This window comes from Nansenia antarctica, assembly GCF_963989245.1.
Source record: "Nansenia antarctica genome assembly, chromosome: 8".
NCBI lineage: Eukaryota > Metazoa > Chordata > Actinopteri > Argentiniformes > Microstomatidae > Nansenia > Nansenia antarctica.
This window is the reverse complement of record NC_137678.1, coordinates 28,365,294-28,384,395: the sequence shown is the minus strand read 5'-3', so window position 1 is coordinate 28,384,395 and position 19,102 is coordinate 28,365,294.

The window sequence follows — 19,102 nt, the reverse complement described above, 5'->3', positions numbered from 1 at the left end:
GGTCCACTGGATCTGTCCCAGCGGCCTTCAAAATAGCCAGAGTCAAGCCTCTCCTCAAGAAACCTACCCTTGACCCATCATCTGTCCACAATTACAGACCGGTATCCCTTCTCTCCTTCCCTTCCAAAACCCTTGAACGCGCGGCATCTAAACAACTGACTGACTATCTCCGGAAGATGGATCACTTAGACCCCCACCAATCCGGCTTCAAGGCTGGGCATTCCACTGAGACTGCGCTCCTTGCTGTCACGGAAGCCCTCCACTCTGCCCAAGCTTCCTCCCTCTCCTCTGTTCTCATTCTCCTTGACCTGTCTGCTGCCTTCGACACAGTCAATCACCAGATCCTTCTCTCCATCCTCTCAGACCTGGGCATCTCTGGCACCGCACACTCCTGGTTTTCTTCCTACCTGGCGGGCCGCTCCTACCAGGTGACCTGGAGAGAATCGCTATCTTCTCCACGAACCCTCTCCACTGGAGTTCCCCAGGGTTCCGTCCTAGGGCCCCTACTCTTCTCCCTCTACACCAAGTCTCTTTTGGTTCGGTAATCTCTTCACATGGGCTCTCCTACCACAGCTACGCAGACGACACTCAACTCTTCCTGTCCTTCCCCCCGTCTGATGTACACGTGGCAACCCGTATCTCAGCATGTCTCGCTGACATTTCAACTTGGATGGCTGACCACCATCTCAAGCTCAATCTTAACAAGACCGAGCTCCTCTTCATCCCCGGGAAAGCCTGCCCTCTCCAAGACTTCTCCATCACAGTGGAGAACTCTACTGTAACCCCCTCCCTGACAGCCAAGAACCTTGGAGTGATCCTGGATAACCGACTATCCTGTGCGGAGAACATTGCAGCAACGGCTCGCTCCTGCAGATTCCTCCTCTACAACATCAGAAGGATACGACCATTCCTTACCAGAGAGGCAGCGCAACTCTTGACCCAGGCTCTGGTCATCTCCCGCCTGGATTACTGCAATGTACTCCTGGCTGGGCTCCCCGCTTCAGCCATTAGACCTCTGCAGCTCATCCAGAATGCTGCTGCCCGGCTGGTATTCAACCTCCCCAAATACTCGCATGTCACCCCTCTCCTTCGCACCCTGCACTGGCTCCCGATAGCAGCTCGCATCAGATTCAAGACCCTGGTGCTTGCATACCAGGCAGCTAAAGGGACAGCCCCTGCCTACCTGAAGGAAACCCCTGCCCGCTCACTCCGTTCCTCCACCTCGGCTGGCCGACTGGCCCCACCTCCTCTACACAGCAGTCGGGCTGCCCGATCACGTCTCTTCACAACACTGGCTCCCCGCTGGTGGAATGAGCTCCCCACGGCTGTCAGAACGGTAGAGTCACTACCCATCTTCCGTCGTAGACTGAAGACCCATCTCTTCAGGTTACATCTTAACTGCTCCTCCTGAGACATCTTCTGACCCTCACCACTACGTCTCCTAAAGACACCCGCTTTCCCCTCTACTGTGTCCCTAAGAACTTCTATTGCCCCCCTTGTACTGTTTCTCAGTTTCTCCAGTAATATAAAAAATAAAAAAAAGGTTTAGTAGAAGGCGGCCCCGGGCCCGAGCTAGAGTACTCTTCCTGCAACGAATAGTGGACTGCTGATTCACATGCTTAGTATTCAAATGTATTGATTGTAAGTCGCTTTGGAATAAGGCGTCTGCTAAATGCCAAAAATGTCAAATGTAAATGAGTTACTGAGATATAAAGCTGAATGTCGTCAGCATAGCTGTGGTAGTTAACGCTATGCTTCTTGATAACAGAACTGAGGGGTAGCATGAGGCTAAAAAGCAACGGTCCTAAAATGGAACCCTGGGGAACTCCACAGGTTGTGCTATAATTTTTTGACTTATGGTCACCAAGGGCTACAAAGTAGTCTCGGTCAGCCAGGTAAGTCCTGAACCAGTTTAAGACCGGACCTGAGAGGCCAACCCAGTTTTCAAGTCTCTCAATAAGTATGGAATGGTCTACCGTATCAAAGGCTGCACTTAAGTCTAAGAGTACAAGAATCGAGAGTTTTTTCGAGTCTGCATTTATCCTAAGGTCATTAGTTACCTTAAGCAAAGCGGTTTCTGTGCTGTGGTATGATCGGAAACCTGACTGAAGTGGGTCATACCTATTATTTAAGACTAAAAATTAATGAAGCTGTCTATACGCTGCCTTTTCTAAAATGTTGCTTAGAAAAGTGAGATTGGATATTGGTCTACAGTTTTTTGGATCAGAAGGATCTAGGTTACTTTTCTTCAGGGTGGGTCTAACCAGGGCAGTTTCAAGCGCCGCTGGAAATATCCCTTTAAGTAGGGAGTGATTTACAATGCCTAGTATGTCATCAGACACAGATTCAAAAATGTCCTTAAAAAAGGTGGTAGGAATAGGGTCAAGAGGACACGTAGACGGTTCAAGCTGTGACACAATTTTACCTAATGTTTCCGTACTAATCATGGTGAACATGCTCATAGTCATGTTCTGTGGTGGCGGATCTGTAGTGCTACACAAACCTAGTCTTTCCTGAGTAATACACATTCTAATATTTGTTATCTTATCCCTGAAGTGGGCTGCAAATTCCTCGCATTTGGTGACAGAGGCTGCGCCGTCTAGAGTTCTAGGAGCAGGGTTTACAAGGCAATCAATTGTCGAGAACAAGACCCTGGGGTTATTCTTGTTTGTAGATATTATCTTTGAGAAGTGATTTTTTTCTAGCATTTCGCATTTCCAAGTTAAAGGCAGATACAAATGTATTTGTTCTAAATCGCTTTGGATAACGGCGTCTGCGAAATGCCAAACATTTTAATGTAAGAGAGACATTGTGAGAAGAGACACACAGTGGAGGTCGTGGAAGAGACATGGTGGAGGTAGTGGAAGACAGACAGTGATAGGTGGTTAGGTGGTTAGTGGATTAGTGGAAGAGAGAAATTTACATTTAGATTTTTTGGCACTTAGCAGACGCCTTTAAGCAACTTACTTAGACAAATATATTTGTTGTAAGTGAATAATCTGTATAATCAGTCATCACAAGAAATGTAAAAGAAATGTAAGAAAGAAATAACTAAAGTACGAACGAATAGACTGACGAACGGAAGAACTAAATAACTCAAGTATGAGCGAACAGAAGAATCAGGCAAACAGACTAACTTAATTGCAAATGAACAGATCAATGAAAGAACTAAATAACTGAACGAAAGAAACGGGTGGACAGACGAATCGAAGAACTGAATTATGAACTAACAGAAGAACTAAATAGCTGAATTAGGAACGAACAAACTAAATAACTGAAGTCCGACCAAACAGAAGAAATGGACGAAATAAATAACGTAAAGTACGAACGAACAGAAAAAACAGGCGGACAGAAAAACAAACAGAAGAAAGAAATGGGTAAACAAAATAAATTAAGTACAAACTAACAAAAAAAAAGGAACGGACAAAATAACAGAACAAAGATATATGACTGGAAATCATCCTCATCAACAAAAATAATACGAAACAATATAAACAATACAAAAATATGATATACACCAAATCATCATCATCATCATGGTAGTGGTAGGGCATGATCATCATGGCATTGTGGAAGTGCATCATCATCATCATGGGGTAGTTGTAGGGCATCATCATCGTGGGGTAGTGAATGTGCATCATCATTGGGTAGTGGTAGGGCATCATCATGATGGAGGTAGTGGAAGAGACACATCGTGGAGGCAGTGGAAGAGAAGCAGCTCAACTCTTGGTCCAGTCACTGCTCATCTTCCGCCTTGGCTACGACAACGCACTCCTGGCCGGGCTCCCCGCCACCACCATCAGACCTCTGCAGCTCATTCAGAATGCTGTTGCCCGTCTAGTGTTCACCCTCCCCAAATTCTCTCATGTTACCGCTTGTCCTTCACACCCTTTACTGGCTCCCGATAGCAGCTCACATCAGATTCAAGACCCTGGTGCTCGCCTACCAGGCAGCAAAGGGAACAGCCCCTGCCTGCCTGCAAGCAATGGTCACCCTTCAAACATCAGCCCGTTCACTCCATTCTTCCACCTCTGCTGGCCGACTGGCTCCACCGTCTCTAAGAAGATGCAGCAGTTGCACTATCCGGTCATGTCTCTTCACTATATTGGCTCCCCGCTGGTGGAACGAGCTTCCCACTGCTGTCAGGACTGCAGAGTCACTCCCTATCTTCCACCTTGGACTGAAGATCCATCGCTTCAGGCTACACCTGAACTGTCCCTCCTGAGACATCTATAACCCCCCTGTACTGTTTCTCCAGTGTAAAAAACAAAACAAAAAAACTATTCCTTCTTCTAGAACAACTGCCAATGACTCCAAGCCTTAGCATAGATTACTTTTTCCTGATATGACTGGTGGATAGATGATCCACTTAGACAAATGTATTTGTTGTAAGTCGTTTTGGATAAAGGCATCTTCTAAATGCCGTAAATGTAAGAGGGACATTGTGAGAAGAGCCATGGTGGAGGTTGTGGAAGAGACATTGTGGATGTAGTAGAAGACAGTGAAGACATTGTGGGTTAGTGGAAGAGAAATGTACATCTATTGGAACTTAGCAGACGCCTTTAAGTGACTTACTTAGACAAATGTATTAAGTGAATTTGTTGTTTAACAGTTGTTTTAAGTGAATAATCTATCCAGTCATCGCAAGAAATGTAATCTCTGCTCAGGCCAGAGGCCATTGGCAGTCATAATGCAAGAAGAAGGAAGAATTCAGTTTTGTTTGTTTTTTTACAGTGGAGAAACTGTACAGGAGGCTAGAGAGGTTTGAGGAGGGACAGTTAAGGTGTTGCCTGAAGAGATGGATCTTCAGTCCACGGCGGAAGATAGGGAGTGACTCTGCAGTCCTGACAGCAGGGGGAAGCTCGTTCCACAAGCGGGGAGACAGTATAGTGAAGAGACGTGACCGGGTAGTGCAACTGCCGCATCCGCTTCGAGACGGTGGAGCCAGTCGGCCAGTAGAGGTGGAAGAACAGCGTGAATAGGCTGATGTTTGAGGGGTGACCATTGCTTGCAGATAGGCAGGGGTTGTTCCCTTTGCCACCCGGTAGGCGAGCACGAGGGTCTTGAATTTGATGCGAGCTGGTACCAGGAGCCAGTGAAGGTTAAGAAGGATAAGGATGACATGGGAGAATCATCATCATGGGGTAGTGGTAGGGTATCATCATCATAGGGTAGTGAAAGGGCAGCATCATCATCATGGTGTAGTGGAAGTGCATCGTCATCATCAAGGAGTAGTGGTAGGGCATCATGGGGTAGTGGTAGGGTATCATCATCGTCATGAGGTAGTGGAAAGGCATCATCAGATTCAGATTCAATTTAATTGTCATTGGCATAGTACGTGTACAGTGACAACGAAACAGCAATGTTTATCCTGTTGAGGGGAGTGAAGGCGGCTGGGGTTGGGGGGAACTGGGAAGGGTATGCAAAGTTCATCCTGTTTGGGGGTGGAAGTAGGGGGGCTAGAGGCGCAAGCTACCGCCGGGGTCCAGATTTCAGTAGCTTGACAGCTGTGGGGAAGCTGCTGGTGCTGGAGCCTAGACTCCTGTACCGTCTCCCTTGTGAGAGGAGGGCAAACAGTCTGTGACTGGGGTGAGAGGTGTCTTCAATGATACACCGGTGCACCGGTAGAAGTTGACCAAAATCCTGGGAGACAGCTAGGCTTTTTTCCGTCTCCTCACAAACTGTTGCGTCTTTTTGACCAGAATGGAAGTGTTGAGGGTCCAGGAGAGGTAATAATAATAATAATGTAGATAATAATAATAATAATAATACATTTCACTTATATAGCGTTTTTCTAGACACTCAAAGACGCTTTAAAAACTGAAAAGATTGAGTAGTAATAATAAAAAGAAACATAAAATAAATAAAAGAAAGTATAGGGGCCTAATTAAGGTAGTGCTGGGGACACATGGGAAGGGGAGGGGGAGAGGGTTAACTGGTGAAGGCCAGCTTGAAGAGGTGGGTTTTGAGGGCTGGGTGTTGGCCTGTCTGATGTGGTTGGGGAGGGCGTTCCAGAGGGACGGGGCTGCGGCTGAAAAGGCCCTATCACCCCAGGTCCGGAGCTTGGTCCTGGTGGTTTGGTTGTCAAACCTGAGGCAACGGGAGGGGGTGTGGAGGGGGACGAGGTTGGCAAGGAGGAGGGGGCCAGATTGTTGATGGCTTTGTAAGTGGTGAGTAGGATTTTTAATTGGATCCTGTATTTGACCGGGAGCCAGTGCAGGTTTTGGAGGACAGGGGTGATGTGGTCACGGCGGCGAGTGGAGGTGAGCAGATGGGCAGCAGAGTTCTGGACATATTGGAATTTGTTAAGGATGTTATTAGGCAAACCGTAGAGGATACTGTTGCAGTAGTCAAGTCGGGAAGTTATGAGGGTGGGGATGAGTGTTTCAGCAGCGGAAAAGGACGGGGAGGGTTGGATGCGGGCAATGTTCCTGGGGTGGAAAAATGCAGATTTAGTGACCTGTTTGGCATGGGGAAGGAACGAGAGGGTGGGGTCAAAGGTTGCGGAAGTGGTTGGAGGGGATCACGGTGAAGCCATCGAGGTTGAGTGAGAATGTCTGGGTGGAACAGATGAGGGACTTTGGGCCGATGATGAGGATTTCCGATTTATTGCAGTTGAGTTTCAGAAAATTCAGTTGCATCCACAATTTTATGTCGCTGAGGCAGGTAGTGAGAGTGGAGTGGGTGTTAGGGGAGATGGTTTTGGAGGAGAGGTAGAGTTGGGTGTCATTGGCATAGCAATGGAAGTGGAGGCCGTGGCGGTGGAGGACCTGTCCAAGGGGAAGGATGTACAGGATGAAGAGGAGGGGGCCTAGCACTGAACCCTGGGGGACACCGTGGGTGACTGGAGCAGTGGAAGATTTACAGTTATTTATTGAGATGTATTGATGTCTGTCTGAGAGATAGGACTTGAACCAGGAGAGGGCAGTGCCGATTATGCCAATGTGTTGGAGACGGGTGAGGAGGATGGAATGGTTGATGGTGTCAAAGGCAGCGCTGAGGTCGAGGTGGATGAGGATGGTGAGGTGGCCAGAGTCAGCAGAGAGGAGTATGTCATTGGTGATTTTTAGTAGTGCGGTTTCAGTGCTGTGTTGGGGGTATGCTCACAGTGTTTGGTTTTCCTGGAATCCACAATGAGTTCTGTAGTCTCCTTAGTGTTGAGGGCTAGGTTGTTGGCGGCACACCACCCCGCCAGGTACTGAACGTCATCCCTGTAGGCCGACTTGTCATTGTTGTTTATCAGGCCTACCACAATGGTGTCGTCTGCGAACTTGATGATGTTGGAGCCATGCACAGGTAAGCAGTCGTGGGTGAAGAAGGAGTAGAGGACTCACACAACCCTGGGGGACGCCGGTGTTCAGGGACAGGGCGGAGGAGGTGTGGTTGTTGAGCTTGACAAACTGGGGTCTGTTGGTCAGGAAGTCCAGGATCCAGTTACAGAGGGAGGTGCTGATGCCAAGGTCTTTGAGCTTGGTGACCGGCTTGGACGGGATGATAGTGTTGAATGCTGAGCTGAAGTCGACGAACAGCATCCTTACATACATGTTGCTTTTATCCAGGTATGTTAGGACGGAGTGCAGTGCCGAAGAGATGGCATCCTCCGTCGACCTGTTCTTACGGTAGGCGAATTGGTGGGGATCCAGTGTGGGGGGGGTATGTGGTTTTTTAGGTCACGCAGGACCAGCCTCTCGAAGCACTTCATGATGGTGTGGGTTAGTGAAACGGGCGGTAGTCGTTTAGCTGACTTGAGGCATGTGGGCACAACTGCCTGGGCCAGTGACCGGTCAAGAAATGCCAGTGACGACCTCAGTCAGCTGCCCCGCGCACTCCCTGAGGACATGGCCAGGGATGCCGTTTGGGGCCAGCAGCCTTGCGTGCATTCACCTTCCTTAGCGCACAGTACACATCGTTGATGGAGTGTGAGAGGGGCTGGTCGTCTGGGGTGGGCACAGCTTTGATGGCTGGGACATTGTTCTCCCGGTCGAAGCGAGCGTAGAGGTGGATGAGCTCGTCGGGTAGAGAGGCAGTGCTGGTAGGGAAGGCAGTGTTTTTAGGTTTGTAGTCTCTGATGGCCTGCATGCCTTGCCACATGCGTCGGGGGTCGGAGTTGTTCTGGAAGTGCTCCTCCATCTTCCGTTTGTAGCTGAGCTTGGCCTCCCTGATAGATTAGATTTATTGTCCCCAAGAGGAAATTCATTTTCACACCACTGTACAGTATACATATATACATACAATACCGTATAACACAGACAACAATAGACAGTACTACACGACAGATACACAAGTACACACACTCAGCGGTCTATTATTTATGGCAACAATGGCTGCAGGGATCAGGCTTTTGCCAAAGCAAGCCCTTTTGCACCTTAGCGTTCTGTACCTAAGCCCGGATGGCAGTGGGGCGAGGTACAGATTGAGTGGCTGGGTGATGTCCTGTTCTAATGTGGTTGCGATGCGTGAGATGGCCCTGTTGTTTAGTGCTGTGAGGTTTGGTGTGGGGAGTCCAATTATCCTGGCAGCAGTGTTGGTGATGCGTGTGAGTTGATGACTGTGAGCATGTTGAAGAAGCAGGAGGAACAGTACATGAGGATGGGCTGGATAATGCTCTGGTACAGTAGTAGGAGAAGAGGGGGGGAAACATAGTCCTTTAAGTTCGCGGATGACGGATAATCTTTGTTGGCTCCTTTTAAAAATATCGGTGGTGTGTTGGTTGAAACTAAGTTTATTGTCCAGTGTAATTCCGAGGTATTTAAAACTGTCGACCATTTCAACTGCTTGGGTGTTGATGATAATGGGTCACTGTGGTGTGGGGGGGACCAATGATGATTTCTTTTGTTTTACTCACATTGAGGTGGTGATGGTTGTCCTCACACCACTTAGTGAAGTGTGTGATGGAGCTGTGGTAGATGTGATGCCCCTCTTCAGGTTGGCCCTGGATGAGCTGTAGGCCTCTGCATCACCAGATCCAAAGGCGGCGGCGCGTGCTTTCAGCTGTGGGCGGACCTCACCGTTCATCCATGGCTTCTGGTTGGGGAAAGTTGTTATCCGTTTGTGGGTGGTGACACAGTTAACACAATTGTTGATATATTCCAAAACAGAAGTAGCATATTAAATCAATGTCCTGATTGACGTAAGCACTCCAGTCTGTGTTCTGAAACAGGTGTTGTAGTGTGGAGCCTGGTCCCTCTGGCCAGACTTAAACTGTCCACACTGTAGGTTTAATCCGCAGATGCGGGGTGTATACTTGGGGAGTAGGAGCAATGAGAGATGATCAGACTATCCTAGGTGGGGGAGGGGGAAGGCTCTGTAACCATCAGCAATGTTTGTGTACACATGGTTGAGAGTTCTGTTTCCTCTAGTGACACAGGAGACATCTTGGTGGAATTTAGGGAGTACAGTCTTTAAGTTGGAGTGGTTGAAGTCCCCTCCGACAATAAAGACGCCATCTAGCTGTGCAGTTTGTTGTTTGCTAATAGCTGCAGGTAGTTCTTTCATTGCTAGCTTAGTATTGGCATCTGGGGGAATATAGCCTGCAATGACCATGATCGTTGTAAACTCTCTAGGCAGGTAAAACGGTCTACACTTGATCATCAGGTACTCTATATTTGCGGAGCAGTGGCTCTCAACAGTGTCAGTGTCTGTACACCACGTCTTGCGAACATGAAAATACACAGACCTCCACCCCTTATTTTACCTGTGACCTCCGCAGTTCTATCCGCTCTGAAGACTCTGCGACCCCCCAAGCACAGTCACATCATCATGGGGTAGTGGAAGGGCATCATCATCATGGAGGTAATGGAAGAGCAGCAGCTCAACTCTTGGTCCAGTGACTGGTCATCTTCCGCCTTGACTACTACAACACACTCCTGGCCGGGCTGCCCGCCTCCACCATCAGACCTCTGCAGCTCATTCAGAATTCTGCTGCCCGTCTAGTGTTCACCCTCCCCAAATTCTCTCATGTTACCCCTTGTCCTTCACACCCTTTACTGCAGGGGTCGGCAATTAGGTTTGGCCTCGGGCCCAAAACTTTTTTTGCCACTAGATGGCGGGCCCGAACATAATCAAAGGATAATTTAAGTAATTGATTGTTAAAAAATGTGACCCGTTCTAATGCTTTGACTTTTCTTTCGAGAAATGTACACATCGCTAGTCAACTAACACAGCTTGTTTTGTGAGCCTGCTAACAATGTAAAGTAGTGTTGTAGTTAACTAGGTAGCAGTCCAATCCATTTCGTTGCAGTATTAGGCTTGACTAGTGAGTTTGTGTTGTGATTCTCAACAACGTTGAAACGTAGTTTCACCCTTTTCCATAGTTTTGAATAATAAATGTGTGGACTGACGATGTATCGCAGCCTAACTTATTCTAATAATTATTTAACATACTTTTATTCTGAATGATTCCCCCCTCCTCCAGACAAGGTCACATTATTATTGGATTGGTTGTTTGCGTGTCGGGTGAAGTTAGCTAAACACCTGCTAACTAGCAAGAGAAACATAATGTCACTCTCCAAAGGTCTAAAGAGGAAAGTTGACGGTGAAAACAGGGCATTTAAAGAGGAATGGACAGCGAACTATACGTTCATCCTACCTGGTTTCATCAATGCAAAGCCGTTGTGAGACTCACATCTTCCCTGCTCACAATGTTCCCTTTCTGTACATACGAGTCGTCCTTTTCCTCAATGAATGTGATAAAGACGCACGAGAGGAATCGATAGATGCATTAAAAATAAAAATAAACTGCCTGCGGATTAAAGTGACGTCAATATCACCAGATATCAAGCAAATAGTGACCGATGGGAGATGCCACTTTTCACATTAAGTGAGTACCAAGCCTGTCGTTATTGTATTTAATAACCTAATTGTATTTTGTATATTTTGAATGAATGGCTTATGGCTCATTGTACTTATTATCCCTAATAGCGCGTTTGCTCTGTCGTTTCAGGAGCATAGGCCTACCACCACTTTTGCGCCGATTTTGTTGTCAATGTTTTTCAGAAAATTAAACAGAATTTGCTTTGTTACTGTTCATATGTGTGTTGCAGTCACATACGTAAACATTACGTTTGAATGATTTAATGAGCTGATGTTATTTTTTTCAAACCACACCGCATGTCGGCTATTTCAGCACCACGCCTTGTCCACCTGCTTATGATTCCCTCTGAGGGGTTCAGGGTCAGTGCGCTTCGGTGCATCTCGCTGCCTGATTGTCTGTCTCTGTGTCATTCACTCTCAACATGAATAAAAGTACAATAAGCATTATTCAGGTGGCGGTAGATTCTCTATTCGGACATTATAGGCGCGTTGTGGGACTGTCGGTCCGATATTGTAAAAAAAAAAAAGAAAAGAGAAATTCTCAAAATAATCTGCTGGGCCAAATATTATTGGTGACGGGCCAGCAATGGCCCACGGGCCGCCTATTGCCGACCCCTGCTTTACTGGCTCCCGATAGCAGCTCACATCAGATTCAAGACCCTGGTGCTCGCCTACCAGGCAGCAAAGGGAACAGCCCCTGTCTGCCTGCAAGCAATGGTCACCCTTCAAACATCAGCCCGTTCACTCCATTCTTCCACCTCTACTGGCCGACTGGCTCCACCGTCTGCAAGCAGATGCAGCAGTTGTACTATCCGGTCATGTCTCTTCACTATATTGGCTCCCCGCTGGTGGAACGAGCTTCCCACTGCTGTCAGGACTGCAGAGTCACTCCCTATCTTCCACCTTGGACTGAAGATCCATCTCTTCAGGCTACACCTGAACTGTCCCTCCTGAGACATCAATTACCCCCCTGTACTGTTTCTCCAATGTAAAAAACAAAACAAAAAAACTCTTCCTTCTTCTAGAACGACGACTGCCAATGACCTGAGCATAGATTACTTTTTCCTGATATGACTGGTGGATAGATGATTCACTTACAATAAATACATTTGTGTAAGTCTCTTTGGATAAAGGTGTCTGCGAAATGCTAAAAATGTAAATGTAAGAGGGACATTGTGAGAAGAGACACGGTGGAGGTCTTAGAACAGACATGGTGGAGGTAGTGGAAGACAGACAGTGTGGGGTTGTGGGTTGGTTAGTTAGTTAGAGAAATTTACATTTAGATCTTTTGGCACTTAGCAGACGCCTATAAGCGACTTACTTAGACAAATGTATTTGTTGTAAATGAATAATCTATCCAGTCATCGCAAGAAATGTAATCTCTGCTCGGGCCATTGGCAGTCATAATGCAAGAAGAAGGAAGAATTAAGTTTTGTTCGTTTTTTACAGTGGAGAAACTATACAGGAGGGTAGAGAGGTTTCAGGAGAGACAGTTCAGGTGTAGCAGTTCAGGTGGTGGTGGTGGTAGAGACATCACAGAGGAGGTGGTGGTGGTAGAGACATCACAGAGGAGGTGGTGGTAGAGACATCACAGAGGAGGTGGTGGTAGAGACATCACAGAGGAGGTGGTGGTAGAGACATCACAGAGGAGGTGGTGGTGGTAGAGACATCACAGAGGAGGTGGTGGTAGAGACATCACAGAGGAGGTGGTGGTAGAGACATCACAGAGGAGGTGGTGGTAGAGACATCACAGAGGAGGTGGTGGTAGAGACATCACAGAGGAGGTGGTGGTAGAGACATCACAGAGGAGTTGGTGGTGGTAGAGACATCACAGAGGAGGTGGTGGTAGAGACATCACAGAGGAGGTGGTGGTGGTAGAGACATCACAGAGGTGGTGGTGGTAGAGACATCACAGAGGAGGTGGTGGTAGAGACATCACAGAGGAGTTGGTGGTGGTAGAGACATCACAGAGGTGGTGGTGGTAGAGACATCACTGAGGAGGTGGTGGTAGAGACATCACAGAGGAGGTGGTGGTAGAGACATCACAGAGGTGGTGGTGGTAGAGACATCACAGAGGTGGTGGTGGTAGAGACATCACAGAGGAGGTGGTGGTAGAGACATCACAGAGGTGGTGGTGGTGGTAGAGACATCACAGAGGAGGTGGTGGTAGAGACATCACAGAGGAGGTGGTGGTAGAGACATCACAGAGGAGGTGGTGGTAGAGACATCACAGAGGTGGTGGTGGTAGAGACATCACAGAGGAGGTGGTGGTAGAGACATCACAGAGGAGGTGATGGTGGTAGAGACATCACAGAGGTGGTGGTGGTAGAGACATCACAGAGGAGGTGGTGGTAGAGACATCACAGAGGAGGTGGTGGTGGTAGAGACATCACAGAGGAGGTGGTGGTAGAGACATCACAGAGGAGGTGGTGGTAGAGACATCACAGAGGAGGTGGTGGTGGTAGAGACATCACAGAGGAGGTGGTGGTAGAGACATCACAGAGGAGGTGGTGGTGGAGACATCACAGAGGAGGTGGTGGTAGAGACATCACAGAGGAGGTGGTGGTAGAGACATCACAGAGGAGGTGGTGGTGGTAGAGACATCACAGAGGTGGTGGTGGTGGTAGAGACATCACAGAGGTGGTGGTGGTAGAGACATCACAGAGGTGGTGGTGGTAGAGACATCACAGAGGTGGTGGTGGTGGTAGAGACATCACAGAGGAGGTGGTAGTAGAGACATCACAGAGGAGGTGGTGGTAGAGACATCACAGAGCTGGTGGTGGTAGAGACATCACAGAGGAGGTGGTGGTAGAGACATCACAGTGGTGGTGGTGGTAGAGACATCACAGAGGAGGTGGTGGTAGAGACATCACAGAGGTGGTGGTGGTAGAGACATCACAGAGGTGGTGGTGGTAGAGACATCACAGAGGAGGTGGTGGTAGAGACATCACAGAGGTGGTGGTGGTGGTAGAGACATCACAGAGGAGGTGGTGGTAGAGACATCACAGAGGTGGTGGTGGTGGTAGAGACATCACAGAGGAGGTGGTGGTAGAGACATCACAGAGGAGGTGGTGGTGGTAGAGACATCACAGAGGTGGTGGTAGAGACATCACAGAGGAGGTGGTGGTAGAGACATCACAGAGGAGGTGGTGGTAGTAGAGACATCACAGAGGAGGTGGTGGTAGAGACATCACAGAGGAGGTGGTGGTAGAGACATCACAGAGGTGGTGGTGGTAGAGACATCACAGAGGAGGTGGTGGTAGAGACATCACAGAGGTGGTGGTGGTAGAGACATCACAGAGGAGGTGGTGGTAGAGACATCACAGAGGTGGTGGTGGTAGAGACATCACAGAGGGGGTGGTGGTGGTAGAGACATCACAGAGGAGGTGGTGGTGGTAGAGACATCACAGAGGAGGTGGTGGTAGAGACATCACAGAGGTGGTGGTGGTAGAGACATCACAGAGGTGGTGGTGGTAGAGACATCACAGAGGAGGTGGTGGTGGTAGAGACATCACAGAGGAGGTGGTGGTAGAGACATCAGAGGTGGTGGTGGTAGAGACATCACAGAGGAGGTGGTGGTAGAGACATCACAGAGGAGGAGGTGGTGGTAGAGACATCACAGAGGAGGTGGTGGTGGCAGAGACATCACAGAGGAGGAGGTGGTAGAGACATCACAGAGGTGGTGGTGGTAGAGACATCACAGAGCTGGTGGTGGTAGAGACATCACAGAGGAGGAGGTGGTGGTAGAGACATCACAGAGGAGGTGGTGGTAGAGACATCACAGAGGTGGTGGTGGTAGAGACATCACAGAGGAGGTGGTGGTAGAGACATCACAGAGGAGGTGGTGGTAGAGACATCACAGAGGTGGTGGTGGTAGAGACATCACAGAGGAGGTGGTGGTAGAGACATCACAGAGGAGGAGGTGGTAGTAGAGACATCACAGAGGAGGTGGTGGTAGAGACATCACAGAGGAGGTGGTGGTAGAGACATCACAGAGGAGGTGGTGGTGGTAGAGACATCACAGAGGTGGTGGTGGTAGAGACATCACAGAGGTGGTGGTGGTAGAGACATCACAGAGGAGGTGGTGGTAGAGACATCACAGAGGTGGTGGTGGTAGAGACATCACAGAGGAGGTGGTGGTAGAGACATCACAGAGGAGGTGGTGGTGGTAGAGACATCACAGAGGTGGTGGTGGTAGAGACATCACAGAGGTGGTGGTGGTGGTAGAGACATCACAGAGGAGGTGGTGGTAGAGACATCACAGAGGAGGTGGTGGTAGAGACATCACAGAGGAGGTGGTGGTAGAGACATCACAGAGGAGGAGGTGGTAGAGACATCACAGAGGTGGTGGTGGTAGAGACATCACAGAGGAGGTGGTGGTAGAGACATCACAGAGGAGGTGGTGGTAGAGACATCACAGAGGTGGTGGTGGTAGAGACATCACAGAGGAGTTGGTGGTGGTAGAGACATCACAGAGGAGTTGGTGGTGGTAGAGACATCACAGAGGAGGTGGTGGTAGAGACATCACAGAGGAGGTGGTGGTGGTAGAGACATCACAGAGCCGGTGGTGGTGGTAGAGACATCACAGAGGAGGTGGTGGTGGTAGAGACATCACGGAGGTGGTGGTGGTAGAGACATCACAGAGGAGGTGGTGGTAGAGACATCACAGAGGAGGTGGTGGTAGAGACATCACAGAGGAGGTGGTGGTGGTAGAGACATCACAGAGGAGGTGGTGGTAGAGACATCACAGGGGTGGTGGTGGTGGTAGAGACATCACGGAGATGTCTGTGTTTGGAGGTGTGTGTCTGTGTGTGAACATGGTTGGAAACACAGTTGTGCTCGCAGGTGTGTGTGTGTGTCTGCTAAATGGTTGAAATGTAAAAATGCATCCCATCTATGCTAGGCGTGTGTGTGTGTGTGTGTGTGTGTGTGTGTGTGTGTGTGTGTGTGTCCACCGTTGCAAACACAGTTGCGCTCGCAGGTGTGTGTGAATATGGTAGCAAACACAGTTGTGCTCGCAGGTGTGTGTGTGTGTGTGTGTGTGTGCTAAATGGTTGAAATGTAAAAATGCATCCTATATATTCTAGGTGTGTGGCAAGTTCGGCACCTTTCCAGGTGAATGTAGGTCTAGTTGACAGACCTAGGGATCTTGGTGATGTTATAAACTAGTAAGATGTGTCCATGGTGGTGTTATAAACCAGTAAGATGTGTCCATGGTGGTGTTATAAACTAGTAAGATGTGTCCATGGTGGTGTTATAAACCAGTAAGATGTGTCCATGGTGGTGTTATAAACTACTAAGATGTGTCCATGGTGGTGTTATAAACCAGTAAGATGTGTCCATGGTGGTGTTATAAACTAGTAAGATGTGTCCATGGTGGTGTTATAAACCAGTAAGATGTGTCCATGGTGATGTTATAAACCAGTAAGATGTGTCCATGGTGGTGTTATAAACTACTAAGATGTGTCAATGGTGGTGTTATAAACCAGTAAGATGTGTCCATGGTGATGTTATAAACCAGTAAGATGTGTCTATGGTGGTGTTATAAACCAGTAAGATGTGTCCATGGTGATGTTATAAACCAGTAAGATGTGTCCATGGTGGTGTTATAAACCAGTAAGATGTGTCCATGGTGGTGTTATAAACTACTAAGATGTGTGTTAAACCTGCCACCTACTGTAAAGTCTCTATCAGGACTTGGAGTCACCGGAGCAGAACAGGAGCCCTGAAATGCTGCAGACCTGAGGGAAAGAGACAACATTAACCTATAGGACAACTGAACACTGTAGTCGTTTATACAATTTATATGTCATAAATGTATTCAAAGTGTAGGCCCAGTATAGCTCAACATCAATGCTTACTAAGAGAGTAGTATTTTCCCTCCCCGTTGGGTTATTTCTGCAAAAGAGAATTAGCCCCATAGCCTATTTACTGAACGTTGAATGTTATTGACAAGTTTCATTTTTCATGAAAGACGGAGTAGCTAAACTAATTTTGTCTGAGTCTGAGAGGAGAAAAAGAGGCAACTAGGCCTGAAACCACAGAATTAGTTGGCATTAAAAAAGTAGCCCTATGTAGTATGCATGTTACACATGCATTCTTAAATTGATTGCCTACATTAAGGCAAAGTACTCCTTATTCAAAATACTTATGGTAGCTTGTCTGGGCATTTAATTCCTAGAGCGTTCCTTTTTCGCATATTGACTATGTGTCAGGTTTAGTGGTGAATATGCCAATTAAATTACGTGAGAGAATTAAGTCACATTTAATTAATAACAATACAATCGTTGTGCCATCTTTTCTCCTGAGAGACAGTGACTAAGTTTACATGCACACCATATTCCGATTAACGTCAATATTCGGGTTATTGTAATATTCCGAATAAGGTGTTCATACGTATGTGCTGTGGCAACTGGAATATTCCGTTCACATGTTAATTGGAAGAATAATCTCTGGTCACATGGAATATTCAGGTACACTGGGCATGCACGTACTGGTAGACCAAGAAAATGGTTCAAATATAATTAAGACAGTAGCATAAAATAATAGAAATTCATTAATTTTCATTCATTCTGTACTAGTATTGTCAACTCCCGATCAATCTCTCCACTTACATTACGTCGTCTTAGAAACATCTTAGCAAGAGACAATTCAACAATTATCATAATGTTGATTATGCATCAGCTCTTTTTATACAATCTACATTTACACAGATGAATCATCACTAACATCACCACTAGACAACCATAGGAGACCCCTTACATTTAGACAAGGGTACACACAGTCAATCCTAACATCACCACTAGACAACCATAGGAGACCCCTTACATTTAGACAAGGGTACACACAGTCAATCCTAACATCACCACTAGACAACCATAGGATACCCCTTACATTTAGACAAGGGTACACACAGTCAGTCCTAACATCACCACTAGATAACCATAGGAGACCCCTTACATTTAGACAAGGGTACACACAGTCAATCCTAACATCACCACTAGACAACCATAGGATACCTCTTACATTTAGACAAGGGTACACACAGTCAATCCTAACATCACCACTAGACAACCATAGGATACCTCTTACATTTAGACAAAGCTATACACAATCAATCAACCACTAACTAAGACCGAGCTCCTCTTCATCCCCGGGAAAGCCTGCCCTCTCCAAGACTTCTCCATCACAGTGGAGAACTCTACTGTAACCCCCTCCCTGACAGCCAAGAACCTTGGAGTGATCCTGGATAACCGACTATCCTGTGCGGAGAACATTGCAGCAACGGCTCGCTCCTGCAGATTCCTCCTCTACAACATCAGAAGGATACGACCATTCCTTACCAGAGAGGCAGCGCAACTCTTGACCCAGGCACTGGTCATCTCCCGCCTGGATTACTGCAATGTACTCCTGGCTGGGCTCCCCGCTTCAGCCATTAGACCTCTGCAGCTCATCCAGAATGCTGCTGCCCGGCTGGTATTCAACCTCCCCAAATACTCGCATGTCACCCCTCTCCTTCGCACCCTGCACTGGCTCCCGATAGCAGCTCGCATCAGATTCAAGACCCTGGTGCTTGCATACCAGGCAGCTAAAGGGACAGCCCCTGCCTACCTGAAGGAAATGGTAACCCCCCAAACCCCTACCCGCTCACTCCGTTCCTCCACCTCGGCTGGCCGACTGGCCCCAAATCCTCTACACAGCAGTCGGGCTGCCCGAACACGTCTCTTCACAACACTGGCTCCCCGCTGGTGGAATGAGCTCCCCACGGCTGTCAGAACGGCAGAGTCACTACCCATCTTCCGTCGTAGACTGAAGACCCATCTCTTCAGGTTACATCTTAACTGCTCCTCCTGAGACATCTTCTGACCCTCACCACTACGTCTCCTAAAGACACCCGCTTTCCCCTCTACTGTGTCCCTAAGAACTTCTATTGCCCCCCTTGTACTGTTTCTCAGTTTCTCCAGTAATATTTAAAAAAAATAAAAAAAATAGTAGAAGGCGATAATAGGGATAAGGTTTTTCCTTCTATCAGTGGCCCCGGGCCCGAGCTAGAGTACTCTTCCTGCAACGAATAGTGGACTGCTGATTCACATGCTTAGTATTCAAATGTATTGATTGTAAGTCGCTTTGGAATAAGGCGTCTGCTAAATGCCAAAAATGTAAATGTAAAAATGTAAACTAGTTCCTACATTAAGTAAGTGACTACAGGTGGTCAGAACCAGATACCTGTTTGAAAGTAAAATACTTTGAACATCCCTGCATTATATACATGAAAACACAAAATGGCATC